Here is a 15,148-nt window from a genome sequence, read left to right on the forward strand (position 1 = left end):
CCCTGGGCAGGGACCCGGCAGTAGGCAACCAATTGATGTGTCTCTCTCACATCAATGCCTCTCTCTCTCTCTCTCTCTTTCTTCCTCTCTCCTTTCCTTCCTTCTTCACTAGAGGATACTTTCCCCCCTTGATTTTCAGAGAGAGTGGAAGGGAGGGGGAGAGACAGAGAGAGGAACATCAACATAAGAGAGGTACATAGATTGGCTACCTCCCGCATGCGCTGGGACCAGGGCCAGGGACCCAACCTGCAACCGAGGTCCATGCCCTTGACGGGAATCACACCCGGGACCCTTCCATCGGCGGCCCACGCTCTATCCACTGAGCCAGACCGGCCGGGGCTGAGTGTTTCTTGATTTAATAGATGTCCCTGGGCACAGAGAGGTTAAGCAGCCTTCCTAAGGGTGCCCAGCAAGTGAGGGCTTGAGCCCAGGGCTCCAGCCACACCCCCTGCTGCTCGAGGCAGAGCCTGGTGATTGCACCACATGCCAGGGGCTGAGGGCAGAACACAGTGGGTGGGGGTTGGCGGGTGGAGTGTGGGTGTCAGGAGTCGGGTGATCCCTGGGTCACTGGGACTCCCCTGGTGTCCTTATCAGGGTGGGTGGCATCTCGGGGGCTCTCGGGGAAACTCCGGGGCATCAGGAGGCAGGCTGCCTTCCTGTCGGCCCCTTCTGCTCTCAGACACCGTCTGACCTGGCGCCCCCTCACCCGTGCCAGCCTGTGGGGGTGGGAGGCGCAGGCAGCGCCTTGCTGAGCGGAGCAGGCATGCATGCCCGCGGGCAGCGCAGAGGTGGTAGCATCTGCAGCTGGAAGTGTGCCAGAGGAAGAGGGGTGAGGGGTGATGTGAACGGCGGGCGGTGCCGGGGCTGGCCAGGCAGGGCAGGGCTGGGGCCAGGGGTCCAGGCGGAGGCTGGGAGGATGTGGCAAGCATCTCCATGGGCACCTCTGCGGGGTGGGGGGTCCAGGCGGGAGTCCTCGGGACCCTCTGGGACACCTGAGCAGCTGCCCTGTCCCTGCCCCCACCCTGCGCCTGCTCTTGCTTCGTGCCCTGCAGGACCGGGACGTTCTGGGCACAGACGCTGTGTCCCACCCCCACGCCCACTCCTCTGAACCCCGCGCCTCCTGCCTGCGGCCCTCTGTGGGCGGCGGCCTTGTTTTTATTGCAGGCAGGTGAGCCTGGGCCCAGACCTCAGGGGGGCGGGGGCTCAGGGAGGAGGCAGGAGGGGACTCGCAGGGCTGGTAATCACATGTGGGGAGCGGCACGCCCCCCCACTGCCCTGGGGGTGCTTCTGAGGCTCAGAAACCTTCCATGACACCTCCCCACCGGCTGCTCATCCTGGGGCCAATGACAGGCTCTCAGCCCATGTGCCCCTGAGTAGAGGGTCCAGCCGGCGTGGCTCAGTGGCTGAGCATCGACCTAGGAACCAGGAGGTCACGGTTCGATTCCCGGTCAGGGCACATGCCCGGGTTTCGGGCCTGATCCCCAGTGTGGGGCGTGCAGGAGGCAGCTGGTCACGATTCTCTCTCATCGTGGATGTTTCTCTCTCTCCTTCTCCCGTCCTCTCTGAAATCAATACATATAGATGAACACAGAAAGCCCACGGAGGGCTGAGGTGATGGGGGGGAGGGTGCCCAGCACCCAAGGGGCCAGGGGAGCCCGGCATGGAGGCCCGGGAGTGCGCGCGGGAGGCGGCAGGCACGGCGGTGGTGGGGCGGCCGGAAATGGTGCAAGGTGGACAGGCGGGGCCTCGGATCGCCACCTGCCCAGACAGGCTCCCGGGAAGCAGGGAACCTGGGAGGAGCTGGACACTGGAGGAGGCGGCGGCTTCTGCTCAGACACAAAGGTAAGAAGCGGCCGGCCGGCCCTTTCAACCTTGACCTTGGGTCCAGTGACCTGAAGGTCCGTCAGAGGCCTGGCCCTGAACCTGCTCAGGGCTCCGGGCTGATCTGGGGGCCCCGGCTCCCCTGTCCTCTGAGTGTGGGCTGGGCGTGCTCACACGGCGTCCTCCTGGCCCGGGGGAGCTGGCAGGGGGTGGGGGCACTGCCTGTGCCCAGGCGGGGTGGGGGGAGGGAGTGATGGCAGGCGGTTGAGGGCCGGGGCGAGCCGTGCACCCTGACCCTGGATGCCCGTGCCCGCCCTCGCCCCCGGTGCCCGGGGCCTGCCTTCCGCCGGCACCCAGGGTGAACCGGTTTGGGAGCAGGTTGGCCGGGGTTGTTTAACGTGTGACGAGGAGGAGGAGGAGGAAGGCGGCCCGCCCTGCAGAACTGGGCGGAAGGGGCAGGAGCCAGGCCCGGGGGGTGCCCCCCCTCCCTCCCCGTCTGGCCAGCCCGGGGTCCTCTGGCTCCTCCACAGCCTGTCCCCTCTTAGCACAGCCCTTGTGAGAGGTGGAAGGCACTTTGCTTTCCGACTGGCCGCTCACCCCCCGGGCCAGGCCCCTGCAATGAGACCCCTGAGATCGCACCGGGACGGGGAGCCGCCCCCCGGAGGCCAAGGCCTGCCCTGCAGAGTGGGCCACAGGACCCTGGGCCAGGCCCAGCCTTTCTGGGCGGCTTCCTCCATCTGCCGTGAGGTAGTGTCTGAACTCAGAGACGGAGCAGTGCCCCAGCAACCCCACCCCACTACTCCGCCCTCCCCTCTCCCCCCGGCCCCACCGCAGCCAGACAGAGGGCGGTGCTGGAGCCCGCGGCCCTGGCGCCCGCCCCGCTCTGCCCCCGCGGTGTGGCTCCCCGGGGTGCACGGGCAGCAATATGCACCCCCCCCCCCCCCGTTCTTCTGCTAATGAGGCCGCCCTGCTGTCAGCCTCCCTCCCCATTACGCCTCCTCCGGAGCCAGCTGTGCCCGCACTCCTTGGGGAACCCCGGGGCGCCGGGCTGCCCACGCAGAGGCACACCCAGCAGGAGGCGGCGCTCCCGGTGGCATCTGCGGAGGGGGGGGGGTGTCTCCCGGGGCAAGGCCGGACACCCTGGGGGTTTCCCCAAATCCACCCAACTCCAACTCTTCCTTCACCCGCAAAGGAGAGGTGGCAGCCCCGGTTTTCATGGAGGAAACTGAGGCAGCCTCTTTATGACCCGCCCTTCCGCCCCTCCCACCCCCACCCTCCCCCGTGGTCCCCTGCAGCCCACACCTAACACCGAGCTTCGCTCGGCACCCCTCGGGGTGTGTGTGTGGCAGGAGGGGGGGGGGGACACCAAGTCAAGATCCTGGGTCCTGCTGACCCCACAGCAGACAAGTGAGATGGCACACTGAGCACTAGTGAAGTATACAATTTTAGTTAGTTAAGCTTAGAGCACTGGTTAAGTATATGATTTCACCTATATGTTCCCCAAAATTCTAGCTTAGCACTTCTTAGTTGGGATTCAGGAATCTGTGTTTTAACAACTCCACCAGGTGATTCTCATCATGAGAGAAGTTTTGGAAACACTGCCTTAGATGATGCAAAGGCTGCCGTCTCTGCACACGGGGCAGTGGGTAAACCCGCCCTGCTGCCTACCAAAGGCACCTGGACCGAGTCCGGGGCATCTGAGCAGCTGCCCCCCAAGCCCCACAGGCCAGGGCCCCGGGAGCCGCCGGCAGGGCTCAGCGTGGTGGCACCGGCAGCGGCCGGCATGGCCCGTCTGGGACCTCCTGGCCTCTGGGGAGGAGTGAGGAGCCTCTTCCACGTCTTGCTCTGGGGGATGTGCACGTAAAAGAAACCCCAGGCCCGGCTGGTGTGGCTCAGTGGTTGAGCACCGACCTATGAACCAGGAGGTCACTGTCCGATCCCCAGTGAGGGCACAGGCCCGGGTTGCAGGCTCGGTCCCCAGTGTGGGGCGTGCAGGAGGCAGCCGGTCCATGATTCTCTCTCATCATGGATGTGTCTATCTCTTTCTTCCTTTTTCCTTTCTCTCTGAAATCAATAAAAACATATTTTTAAAAAAGAAAAGAAATCCCCGGGTAGTGGCAGGGCCTGGGTCTCTACTTACACCTTCGGGACAGAGGCAGACAGTTCAGATCGGGACGGTTTGATGCCTGTTCCCCGTCTGTGCTACGTTAAGGGCTTTGGAGCAATGCCAGGAGGAGTCTAGGTGGGGCGAGGGGCCATTGGTCTCTCCCGCCGCCCCCAGTCACCGGTCTCCCACAGGCCTGAGCAGGGTGCCCTGGGTCCCTTGGGAAAACAGTCCTGTCCCACTCAGCCCCGGTCTCTGACATTACAGGAGGCCAGGGCTCACCTGAGGGGCCCCGGCCTCTGGATGGGCATCCCTGCACCCGTGCCCACGGCGGGAGCGGCCCAGCTGCCGGGCACGGGAACGGGGAGGGGGCCGGGGCCCATCTTTGGCGGGTCCACCTGGCCCTGGTCTCGGGAATTCGGAGGGCTGGGAGGCAGGAGCGTGGCCACGGCGACCTTGAGGCCTGTTCTGGCTGGACCCAGCCCTCCTGCCAAGTGCACGTGGGGGCTGGGCTGAGGTCAGACATTCCGTCATGCCCAGGAAGAGGGGGCGGCTGCCCTGTCTACCTTCTATCTCGGGCAGCTGGGCACCCAGGCGTGCCCGCCTCCTGGGAAGGTCGGCAGGGTGGTGCTGGGAGGCCCAGCCAGCCTGAGCTCTCTGTAAGCACCGGAGTTCCCTGGTGCCCCCTCCAGCAGGACAGGCACTGGTGACTCTGTGTGTGTGTGTGTGTGTGTGTGTTTGGGGGGGGGGGGTGGTGGAGGTTGGTGGTGGGGGAGTTCTGTCTGCCTGGCTGTCTGGGCTGGGCTCAAGGTCACTTCTTGTTGGCAAGTGGTCAAGACGCCATTGGAGCCCAGCTACAGGGGTTCAGTTGTGGCTCCGGGGTCGAGTGTTGACCTATGAACCAGGAGGTCACAGTTTGATTCCTGGTCAGGGCACATGCCAGGGTGAGGCGTGCAGGAGGCAGCGGATCGATGATTCTCTCTCATCATTGACGTTTCTATCCCGCTTTCTTCCTCTCTGAAAATCAGTTACAAAATAAAATAGCCCTAACCGGTTTGGCTCAGTGGATAGAGCATCGGCCTGCAGATTCAAGGGTCCCAGGTTAGATTCCGGTCAAGGGCATATGTACCTTGGTTGTGGGCAGTAGGGGGTGTGCAGGAGGCAGCTGATCGATGTTTCTCTCTCATCGATGTTTCTAACGCCCTTTCTCTCTGTAAAAATAAATAAAGAAATAAATAAAAATAAAAAATCAATAAAATATATTTTAAAAAATAAATAAAATAAAAAGATGCCACTGTAACCAGGAAGGGGGAGGGAACTGACCTAGAGTCAGATCCTGGCTCAAATCCTGTGTGACCTGGGACTGGCTGCCCTCCCCCTCCGCCCCTTCTCTGAGCCTTAGCAGATGAAGTGAGGCTTCCATGACAAGGTGTGTGTGTGTGTGTGTGTGTGTGTGTGTGTGAAATACCAAGCCGTTTGCCTTCCATACAGTCCGTGCTCCGTAGGGACACAAGGGCACTGGGTCTGAGCCTGCAGGGAGCGGGTGGAGAGCGGTCAGGGCCGGACACAGGTGTGGACACAGGCGCCCTGCGGCTGGGGGGTGACTTTCTCTCCTAAGCCCCAGGGTTCTGAAACCTGAGCCAGGTGATGTGGGCGGGGCCCTGCCTGGGCTCCGCCCCTGCCTGGGCCCCACCCCAGCGGGAGCCAATGAGGGTGAGGCTGCCCTTGGAGCTCCAAATAAGGACTCAGCGCACAGGCTTGGACCTGGGCCTCGCGTTCCATCGTTCCATCGCTGGAGCTGCACGAACTTCGTGCACCCCAAGCCCAAGCCCAGGCTTGACTCCCTGGGAGCCGTGCCCCATGTTAATGGCCAACAGTTCCTCTCCCCCTCCTCCACGTCTTGGATTCGTCAGGCTCTCTGCTTCTCCTCCAGCGGGGGCATGAGCGGAGGGTGGGGGAGGCAGGCCCGGGGCCCAGGGCACACAGCTCCCTTTGTGACTGCGGCTGAGTCACATGGGCACTGCCAGCCCCCTGGGCCCTGGGGCGGGCGTGACGGGCGATGGCGTTATTGTGGGGCTGTGGCTGCCCCCACGCCTGTGGCCAGGACTCTTTCCCACGGGAACGAACCCACAGGAAGGTGGCTGGGAGCACCGGTCTTGGAAAGCAAGTGGTCTGGGTCCCAGGCCCCCGCCCCCGGGTTCCGACGCCGACGCTGCGGATGGCCTGCTGGGAGGCCCTGGGAAGGTTCTCGCTCTGAGCCTCAGTTTCCCGCTCTGTGAAATGGGACCGATCGTGGCCGTTTGGTAGAAGAGGCACTGGGCTCCGTGGAAGGGCTTTGTAAGCGTTTGCGTTGACTTGACGGCAATCATCTTGCCATTGGCTCGGTATTTGTTGAGCATCTATAGGGGCCGGGCGTGGCGTCCCAGGATTTATTTACAAGGCCACTCTGCTCGCAGGGAGAGAACTTGGACTTGAGCTGCTCTTGTCCAGTAAAAGCTCACCCCCCAGCAGGCAGTGGTGGCCGGGGACCCTCTCACAGCGGGCACAGCTCTGCAGCGTGTGCCAGGCTGCTCACACCGCCCTGCATGGAGGGAGACTCAGAGACAGAGGAGGCGGGGGGGGCCTCCAGGAACAGAGCGGAGTTCTGCCCTTGCCCAGGCCTGGGGCCCAGCGGGCACTGTGGGTCTGTCTGCTCACCCTGGCCCGGGGCCCACACAGGCTCTGGACAGCGAAACCCTCGCAGACACCTCAGGTGCTCGCTGTGCTGGGCCTCGGAGTTTACAGACGGACGCGGCCTTGTTTACCATTCCTGGTGGCCCTGCTGCCGCCCGCCGTTGAGTCACCCGCTGGCAGAGCTGGGAGGGGAAGCCGCTGGGCCTGTGTCCAGAGTTTGGGCTCCCAACCTCTCAGCAGCGGGCAGCTCGGCCCCCGCTTCTCCGTCCTTTCAAACCAAGGCCGTTCTGCCGGCCGGCGCGGCTCAGTGCTGACCTAAGAACCAGGAGGGGGCAGTTTGAGTCCACGTCAGGGCACATGCCCGGGTTTCAGGCTCGATCCCAGTGTGGGGTGTACAGGAGGCAGCTCTCACATCATTGTGTCCCCCCCACCCACACCTTTCTCCCTGAAAGGTGGGACACACACACACACACACACACACACACACACATATATATATATATATATATATATATATATATATATATATATATATATATATATATTATATATGGCCCTAACCGGTTTGGCTCAGTGGATGGAGCGTTGGCCTGCAGTCTGAAGGGTCCCATGTTAGATTCTGATTCTGGTCAAGGGCATGTACCTTGGTTGCGGGCACATCCCCAGTGGGGGGTGTGCAGGAGGCAGCTGATCAATGTTTCTCTCTCATCTATGTTTCTAGCTCTCTATCCCTCTCTCTTCCTCTCTGTAAAAAAATTAATAAAATATATGAACACACACACACACACACACAAAAACAAACAAATAAACAAACAAACAAAAAACAAAACAAAAAAACAACCCTTCCTTCAAGACCCAGCTGGGCCTCAGGGGCCAACCAGCTTGGTTCAAACCCTGGCTCCATCCGTCTGTCTGCCTGTCTCTCTTCTGTGAAGGGGTGGGGGGCAGTGACTGATGGGTTACATATGAAGAACCTCGAAGGACCCGGCACATAGTAGGAGCTCCCAGCCACACGCCAGCTGTGCGGCCTGGGCTGCGTCACCTGGTTTCTAACAGACCAGTGGGAGCCCAGCCACAGAGCTGGGAGGGTGAAATGAGAATGACCCACGTCAAGCAGTGCCTTGCCCAGTGAACCCTACCTGGTACCCTACCCAGTGAACCGCTGAGTAGGACTAGTGGTGGGCAGGGTAGTGATTCATGGCCATTTATGTGGATTCTGTCCTTTGACTCCCAGAGCCTTCTGGGAGCTCCACGGTGCCAATAACTCTCTGGCCTCACCACGATGTGAGTCATCCTCAGAGCTGGGGCCTGCACATAGTAGGTCTCTCCCTGCACATAGTAGGTCTCTGAGAAGCCCGATGGTGAAAGGGCAGCCAGAGCGTGGCAAGCCGAGTCCTGCCCTGGCCAGGCTGCCTTTCCCATGTGGCAGTGCTCCAGGTCTCTGTGGCCCTGGAGAGCGTGGGCACCCAGAGAGTGGCCCGTCCAACTCCCCACCGGTGCCCAGCTGGCCAGCACCCTCTGGGGGGTGTGGTGGGGCCGCCGCTGCCCTGCTGGCCCGAATCGCAGGGAACAGCTGCTGCTGCCCCGCCTTCCCGCGGCTCCACCCTGAAGGACGGACCTTGGGGAAACGGAGGTGTCGAGGGGTGACTTGCGTGGGGACACGGCCTGTCAGGGACTCCCCATCCCTCCCTGGATAACCTGCCTTTCTCTCTGTTTCCCGGCCCTCCCTACCGCCCCCCCTTCAGAGCAGGGACCTGCAGCCCTGAGCACCCCATGGGCCCAGGTCTGGGGCGGCCGCACTTGAGTGACTGGAGCCAGCCAGGCTGCTGGGCGGCCCTGACCTCAGCACCTCCAGCTGGGTGGCCTCAGGCACCTCCCTCCCCTCTCTGAGCTCACATCCCTGTCCCGCTCTCCCTGCCTCATCACCACATCCCAGCAGCTCTTCCCGCTGGTCTGAGCTGAGCTGGTCTGAGCCACACTGCCCTCGCCGCTGTGCTCAGATGGCGGTGCGCGAGGGAAAGCCGGGAAGGTGATAAATGGTCAGTGAGTGGAATCAGCATCCTCATTATCGCTGCTGTGGCAGGAGCCCCGCTCCTGGGACCTCAGCAGCCAGCGAGCTGCGGACAGTGACCGGGAAGGGGCGGGGCCCCGGCCCACCCCCAGGAGCCACCAGGAATGAGTGGCGTTTCACTCGGCCTCAGCTTCCCCCCTGTTTCCAGGAGCCCCTGGCGTCTCAGTGCCCGGAGCCTGAGTCCGGGGTGCTGGCACTCTGTGTGCCCGGCGAGCTCTGCCGTGGGTCCCTGTGCTGGGAGGACCGAGGCTCAGGGAGACTCAAGGTCAGGTGGCCAGTCGTGCGTGGACTGGCTGGCTGCATGCCAGGCGCTGGATCACCCCCAACCCCCCCCAACCCCCCAACTCCCCAACCCCGTGCCTTCCGCTCCGCCGGTCATTGGTCATTCCGGCTCCTGCCGGCTGCCAAGGAGGCTGGACGCTCCTCCAGGAAGGGGCAGTTGTCGCCTGGGCCCGGCGGTGGGGGGCAGCATCAAAGCGCCCGTTTCCCTAGCAACGCTGGCCTCCGGGCACTTTGGGGAGCCCGGCCCTGGGAGGCGGCAGATGGAGGGTGAGGAGGCAGTGGCACTCTCCCTGGCTGGTGTCTGTCCCAGAAACGGGGCACCTCTCTGCCCGAATGCAATGCGGGGTGAGGCTGGGGTGCCCCCTGGCCCAGTGCTGAGTCACGGGGTCCCTGCCTCAGCTCCCGGCCCTGCCCCCTTCTCAGCCTCCCTCTGAGAAATCCATGACTCACTAATGGTCCGTCATCCCTGCTGAGCTGAAGAGGAGGGAGGAGGGAGCAGGGAGGGGTGGAGGGAGGAGGGAGGAGTCGTCTGGAGGGGGCTCCCCCCACCAAACACCCAGCACTTCCCTGGGCTCCTCCCCCTCCACCCTGGCAGCCTGCCCGCCCTGCCCTGCGAGGAGGGGCCGGAGCCACCACACGAGCAGCAGCTCCCTCTGCACCGGGAGGACTAGGGCAGGTTCAGCCTCTGGAGGTGAATCCCGAAAGGCCCGTCAGCTGCCTGACCCCACCCGGACCCCCCACCGGGCGCCAGGTACCAGGTCAAGGAGGGATGAGGGGTGGGGGTGGGACAGGGACTCGGGAGCCTTGGTGTCTGGGTGGGAGCCTGGAGGAGCATTGCTGTAGGGGGGCCTCTGGAACTGGGGGTAGATGGACCGGGAGATGCCCTGGAAGGGGACGGGGCCTGAGGGGAGGAAACCGCTCGGAACCCCTAGTCCTGTGCCAGCTGGGGAAACTGAGGCTCAGAGCGGCGTTCACTGGGCACGGAGGCTGGGTCTGCTCGCTGGGCGGTGAGAGGAGTTACTCCTGCTCCCTATGGCTCGGGGGGGGGGGGGAGCCAGGCTCTGAGGGGGCTGGTGGCTTATCTGGGTCCCCTAACGCTAGAGCCTGGTCCGGTCCCGGCTCTGGAGCGGCCGCAGGGGGCTGGGCACGGCCCTGAGGGCGGTCTCACCTGCAGCTGCCTGGGCTGGTCCGCCCCGTGAGCTGGTCCTCGCCTGGGCATCCTTGGCAGGGAGGAGGGGGTCTTGGCGTGGGAACGGGCAGGCAGATGAGGAAGCAGAGGCGGAGGGCTGGGCTGCCAGTTAAACCACCAGACCCCCGGCTCCCGTCTGCCTGCGGGGCACAGATAGGGCCTCCCCCGCCCCCTCGACCCCCTTCCCTCTGGGGAACCACCGGTTCCTGTCCTCCCGCCTCCCACCGGCCTCCTTCCTGTGGTGCTGAGCTGGGGTCTCCCAGGGCCCCACAGGAGGGGGTTCGGGGGCCATGAGCCTAGGCAGGGCCCCTCCCCTCCCTCCCCCCTCTTCCCCAACCCCTCCCCCCTGCTCCCACCCAGAGCGGCCCAGGCCTGGGGAGGCCCGGTGGGGAGCAATCGTCTCTGGGAGTGACACATACAAACATTTAATTGAGCACCTACTGTGTGCCACGTACTCTGCAGGGAATGGGACAAACAGGTGCCTTACAAGCCGTGGGCCAGCACCGGGCCCTGTGGGGACCCTGAGGGCAGCGGGTTGGTTCCTTGAGGTGGAGACCGAGTAGGAAGCATCTGGGAGAGCCACTGGCTGCTGAGCTGGGTCGCAGCACGGAGGCCGGCAGAGGAGGGCCTGGCTCCTGGGCCAGGCCTGACCGTGTGAGCTGCAGGGACTCTGAGACGCAGACCCACTGTGGTCAAACAGCACACACCTCCTCACCTCGCCCCTCTCTCTGGGCCTCAGCTGCTGCAGCTGCTAAGTGGGCGTGTGAGGTGAGAATAGCTGCCCTGCACCCGTGTGGCTCCGAGGTGTCAGGTCACGCGGGGACCCCCGCCCCCAACTCCCCGCAGGGTCTGTGGGGGAGAGGCCTGGCCAGGCAGCCTGCACGGATGCTGCCCTGGGCCACGGGGCAGGGGCCAGTCGCCTGGCTGGGTCACCCAAAGCTTGTCAGGGACACAAACAAACGGGACAGTTAGGCTCTGAGGCTGAGGAGTGAGATAAGCTTTCTGCGGGAGGAGGCTGAGGGAGGCAGGGAGCTTTCGCCTCGGAGCCTGGGGGCTCAGCTGAGGACGCTGGGCTGGGCTTGGGGGCTGGACAGGAGGGAGAGAAGGAAGAATTTAAGTGTGCGGTGTGTGTGTGTGTGTGTGTGTGTGTGTGTGTGTGAGAGAGAGAGAGAGAGAGAGAGAGAGAGAGAGAGAGAGAGAGGGAGGCGGGGGCGGATTCCTGGCAGAGGAGCCTGCGTGGGGAAAGGTGTGGAAATAGCGAGGGCCTGGGGGAATGGGGCAGGCGATGGCGCTGGAGGCCTGGCACGGGGCATGTCCTGGTGGCTGAGCGCCAGGTGGGCAGCGCTGCTCTGCCCTGCGGGGGAGGGGCTGGTGCGGGGACTTGGGGAGCTCTGCACCCCGGGCCGGCTGCTGCGGCGCAGCAGTCCAGGACGGGAAGGGCAGGGTGTGTGGCGTGGGGCTCAGGGTGCGAGCTTGGGGGACAGTGTGTGGGTGGTGGGAGCCGTGCCCATGCCAGGGGTGTGGGTGGGCTCCCCCTGGCAAGGGAGAGGAGTCAGGGGCAGAGCTGGTGTCGGCGTGAGGGGAAGGTGACGGCATAGTCCCAAATCCAGCACCCCCCCACCCCCCAGAGTGAAGCGGGCTCTGCACCCCCCATGCCAACCAGGGGCCCTGTGGACCCCTCCTTCTGACTCACAGCAGATGGGGGCATCACGTGAGCAAACCTGGCAGCTGGGGGACCGGGACCCCGGGGGACAGGCAGATGGCAGGGGCGGCGGGGAGGGGAGCGGGGTTGGCACAAAGGGGCCTCTCACACAGGGTGGGTGGGGTGGGTGGGGTGGGCCCTGGCTGGCTCTGCCTCTCCAGTGCTGCCCTCCCCCGTCTGCCTCCTGCCCCATCGGGAGCTCCTGAGGTTCTGGGGAGCCCTCTGGATCCTGGGGTCAGGCCTGGGGGGCTGGGCAGAGGGACCCCGGGTCGGGGAGGAGCGGGGGACACAGTCTCTGCCCCCTGCTCGCCCCAGCCTGCCCTGGCCTCCCTCCTGCCCTCCGAGCCTGGCCACCCGCCAGGGCTCAGTGCTCCCCATGCACCTTTCTTCCCACGAAGCAGGTGCTGGTGCTGAGCCACCTGAGCCGAGGGCACTGGGCGCAGGAGGCTCACCTGAGGGTGACCTCTTGTGTGGGTGACCTCTCGTGTGGGCGGCTCTAGAGTCTGCGCTCTTGTCCACTGAGCTCTCCTGGCCCCTCGGTGCAGGGGCAAGGGGAAGGGGGAGGGGTTCCTGGGCCAGGCCAGGTCTGAGCTTCTGTGCTGGGTGCCCTTGTCTCGAACCCCTGCTGCTGCCCACATCCCCTAGGACCCGCCAGAGAGCAAGGCTGCTCGCCTGGGGGGAGCCCTGGCCTCGCTCCTCTTGGGTATATGAACTCGGGTGCTGCCTCCGTTTCCTCTCCTGGACGTACCTGCCTGGAGCCGCTGTGAGGACCACGGGCTGTGGCCGCATCGATGCTGGCCTTCCCGTGTCCCCCCTGGGGCAGATGGGTGCACGGAGGCCGGGTGCTTTCTGATAGCTCAGGGGACTTTCCCTCACCTCCACCTCGGGGAGCGGGGGCCACCTGGCTCCGGGAGGGCCCCCCCCCCCCCCAGCCTGACCTGTGCGCTGGTGGGGAGGCCTGTGGGTGGGCACGTGCTCTGGGGCTGATAGGGCTCAGGCGGTTTGTGGTGAGCCTGGCAGCGCCAGGCAGAGATCAAAGCCGAGCCCTGGAGGAGCCGGCAGAGCGGGCGGACGGCCTCTGCATTAGAGGGAGCCGGCCTTGGGGTGGGGGCCTCCCTGCCTGGAAGCCAGCCCAGCTCCAGTCCCTGAAAGCTAATGGCTCCATGCGGCTCCCCGGGCTCAGGGCCACTTAGCCGGCCTCCGAGCTCCGATCGAGCGGCAGAGGGAGGCCAGCCGCCTCGCCTTCTCCCAGTCCCTCCCCTCTGTCCTCCCGGGAAGCGCTGGCCTCATCACTCTAGGCCCAGGACTGCCGCCCCGGTCCCAGCCTCCGGGCCTCCCTGTCCTGACCCAGACACAGGGACGCAGGGCGCCCGTGCCATCCCGGGTGGGGCTGTTACTGGGATTTAGGGCAAGAAATCACGGCACAGAGCGGACTTGCTTAGCTGAAGGGTTTGTCTTGGGAACTGTGGGTGGCTGGATGAGAACGAAGTTCAAACCCTCGAAAAGTGACCTTGAGCCCGGCTGGCATGGCTCAGTGTCGATGGTTTGATTCCTGGTCAGGGCGCAGGCCCGGGTTGCGGGCTCGATCCCCAGGGTGGGGAGTGCAGGAGGCAGCTGATCGATGATTCTCTCTCAGCACGGATGTTTCTCTCTCTCCCTCTCCTTTCATCTCTGAAATTAATAATACATACATATGTATGTATATATATATATATATTTATATATATGAAAAGTGACCCTGAGCAAGTGCCTTAAAGGCTGTGGTGAAATGAGGTGGGGAGACTGAGCCTCCCCTAGGATTAGCTGTGACAGCCACCTGCTGCAGGAGAGCCTTCCCCCAGACCTCTGCTCCTCCTTCGCCCAGCTCAGCTGTTCCCTGGGAGAGGCTGCACCCGGCGGGGCGAGCTGGGGGTGGCGTGGTTCTGTCCCAGCTTCACCTGCTGTGTGAACGTGGACAGGTGTACTGGCCTCTCTGTGCCCCGTTTCCCTCATCTTTTTTTTTTTAAAATATATTTTTTATTGATTTTTTACAGAGAGGAAGGGAGAGGGATAGAGAGTTAGAAACATAGATGGGAGAGAAACATGGATCAGCTGCCTCCTTGCACACCTCCTACTGGGGATGTGCCCGCAACCAAGGTATTGTACATGCCCTGGACTGGAATCGAACCTGGGACCTTTCAGTCTGCAGGCCGATGCTCTATCCACTCAGCCACACCGGTGTCAGCCATTTCCCTCATCTTTAGAACGAGGGTGGTCAGGGCACCTTGGGAGGGCTTCGTGCCCACAGCGAGGCCAGCCCAGCCTCTGGGAGAAGCCGCGGTGAGTGCATCCGGGAGCAGCAGCCATACTGTCCTGCCATGCTGTCCCTACAGAGGCACCTGCGGCCACAGCCAGCACTCTCACCAGGGAGGGAGGTCTTGATGGGGGCCTCATGGCTCCAGGCTGTTGTCCAGGGCCGGTACTCTCTCCTGCTGCCTGAGCCCCAGGGCCTGGCCGGGCGGGGCCTCCGTCCTGGCTGCAGGGGATGCGCGAGGGCAGCTGGGCTGGTTTCCCGGGGCAGCGCTCTGCGGTCACTCATCTGCTGGGCCGCGTTCCCGTGGCCCCCAGGGCCTGCGCCGGGCGGCTGACCCCACGTCTGGCCCTCAGGGTGTGGCTGCGTCTTGTGTCTCTGACCCTGCGTCAGGGGACAACTGCCCAGACCCACCTGCCCGGGTGGTGACAAATGCGAGGGGTGAGCCCCGGGGGCCGGCGGGGGCGGTGAGTCACGCCTGGCCCGGTGCCCTCTGACCGCGAGGCTTCTCTGGCTGTGTCATCAGCGGGGCATGTGGCAGACCCTGGGGGCAACTCATGGCCAAACCCCCTCCGCCTGGGGCATCGGCCTTCCTCACCCACAAAGACTCTCATTCAGTCCCAGGTGCTGGCAGCCCTCAGAGATTTGCATTTTCACCCTCACGTCACAGACGGGGGAGCGGGTCCCGGACCCCAGGCCAGTGGGAGGTCCCTAAATCCGGGTCTCCGGCCTCCCAGCCTGGACCTTCTCCCCTCGGCACCGCCGACGGAGTGCTCAGCGGGTGTTACGTGTGGCAGGGAAGTGGGTGAGGGAACGTGGGTACATGTGGGGTTCCTCATGGCCCCTCCAGCCCCGAACTTCTCTGGCCCCAGAGGAGGCACCCACCCCCACATTCTACCCGGGGATTACGCCCCTGACAGGGCCCCGGCCATTCTAGCAGCATCAGCCACTGTTTGTGGAACCCTCCGTGGCCTTCCTGTCACCATGAGCGCCCCCAGCTGCCTCTCCAGGGGCTC

General features: G+C 64.0%; 1 protein-coding gene across 3 annotated transcripts in view; it reads left to right on the top strand.

Moving 5' to 3' along the window:
• Positions 1-1,824: 1,824 nt before the first annotated feature.
• The window catches only part of ADGRG1 (adhesion G protein-coupled receptor G1), a 39,680-nt gene continuing 26,356 nt past the window's right edge, over positions 1,825-15,148 (top strand). Inside the window, exon 1 of one of the 3 annotated variants that reach the window (XM_084861235.1) lies at positions 1,825-1,842. The gene's annotated coding sequence lies outside the window, so the exon portion shown is untranslated. Of the gene's footprint in view, positions 1,843-9,452; positions 9,710-15,148 lie in introns of those variants that run through there. The other 2 variants (XM_084861234.1, XM_084861232.1) reach the window with 2 other exon arrangements.

This window comes from Pipistrellus hanaki (genome assembly GCF_964339955.1).
Source record: "Pipistrellus hanaki genome assembly, chromosome: 15".
Taxonomy (NCBI): domain Eukaryota; kingdom Metazoa; phylum Chordata; class Mammalia; order Chiroptera; family Vespertilionidae; genus Pipistrellus; species Pipistrellus hanaki.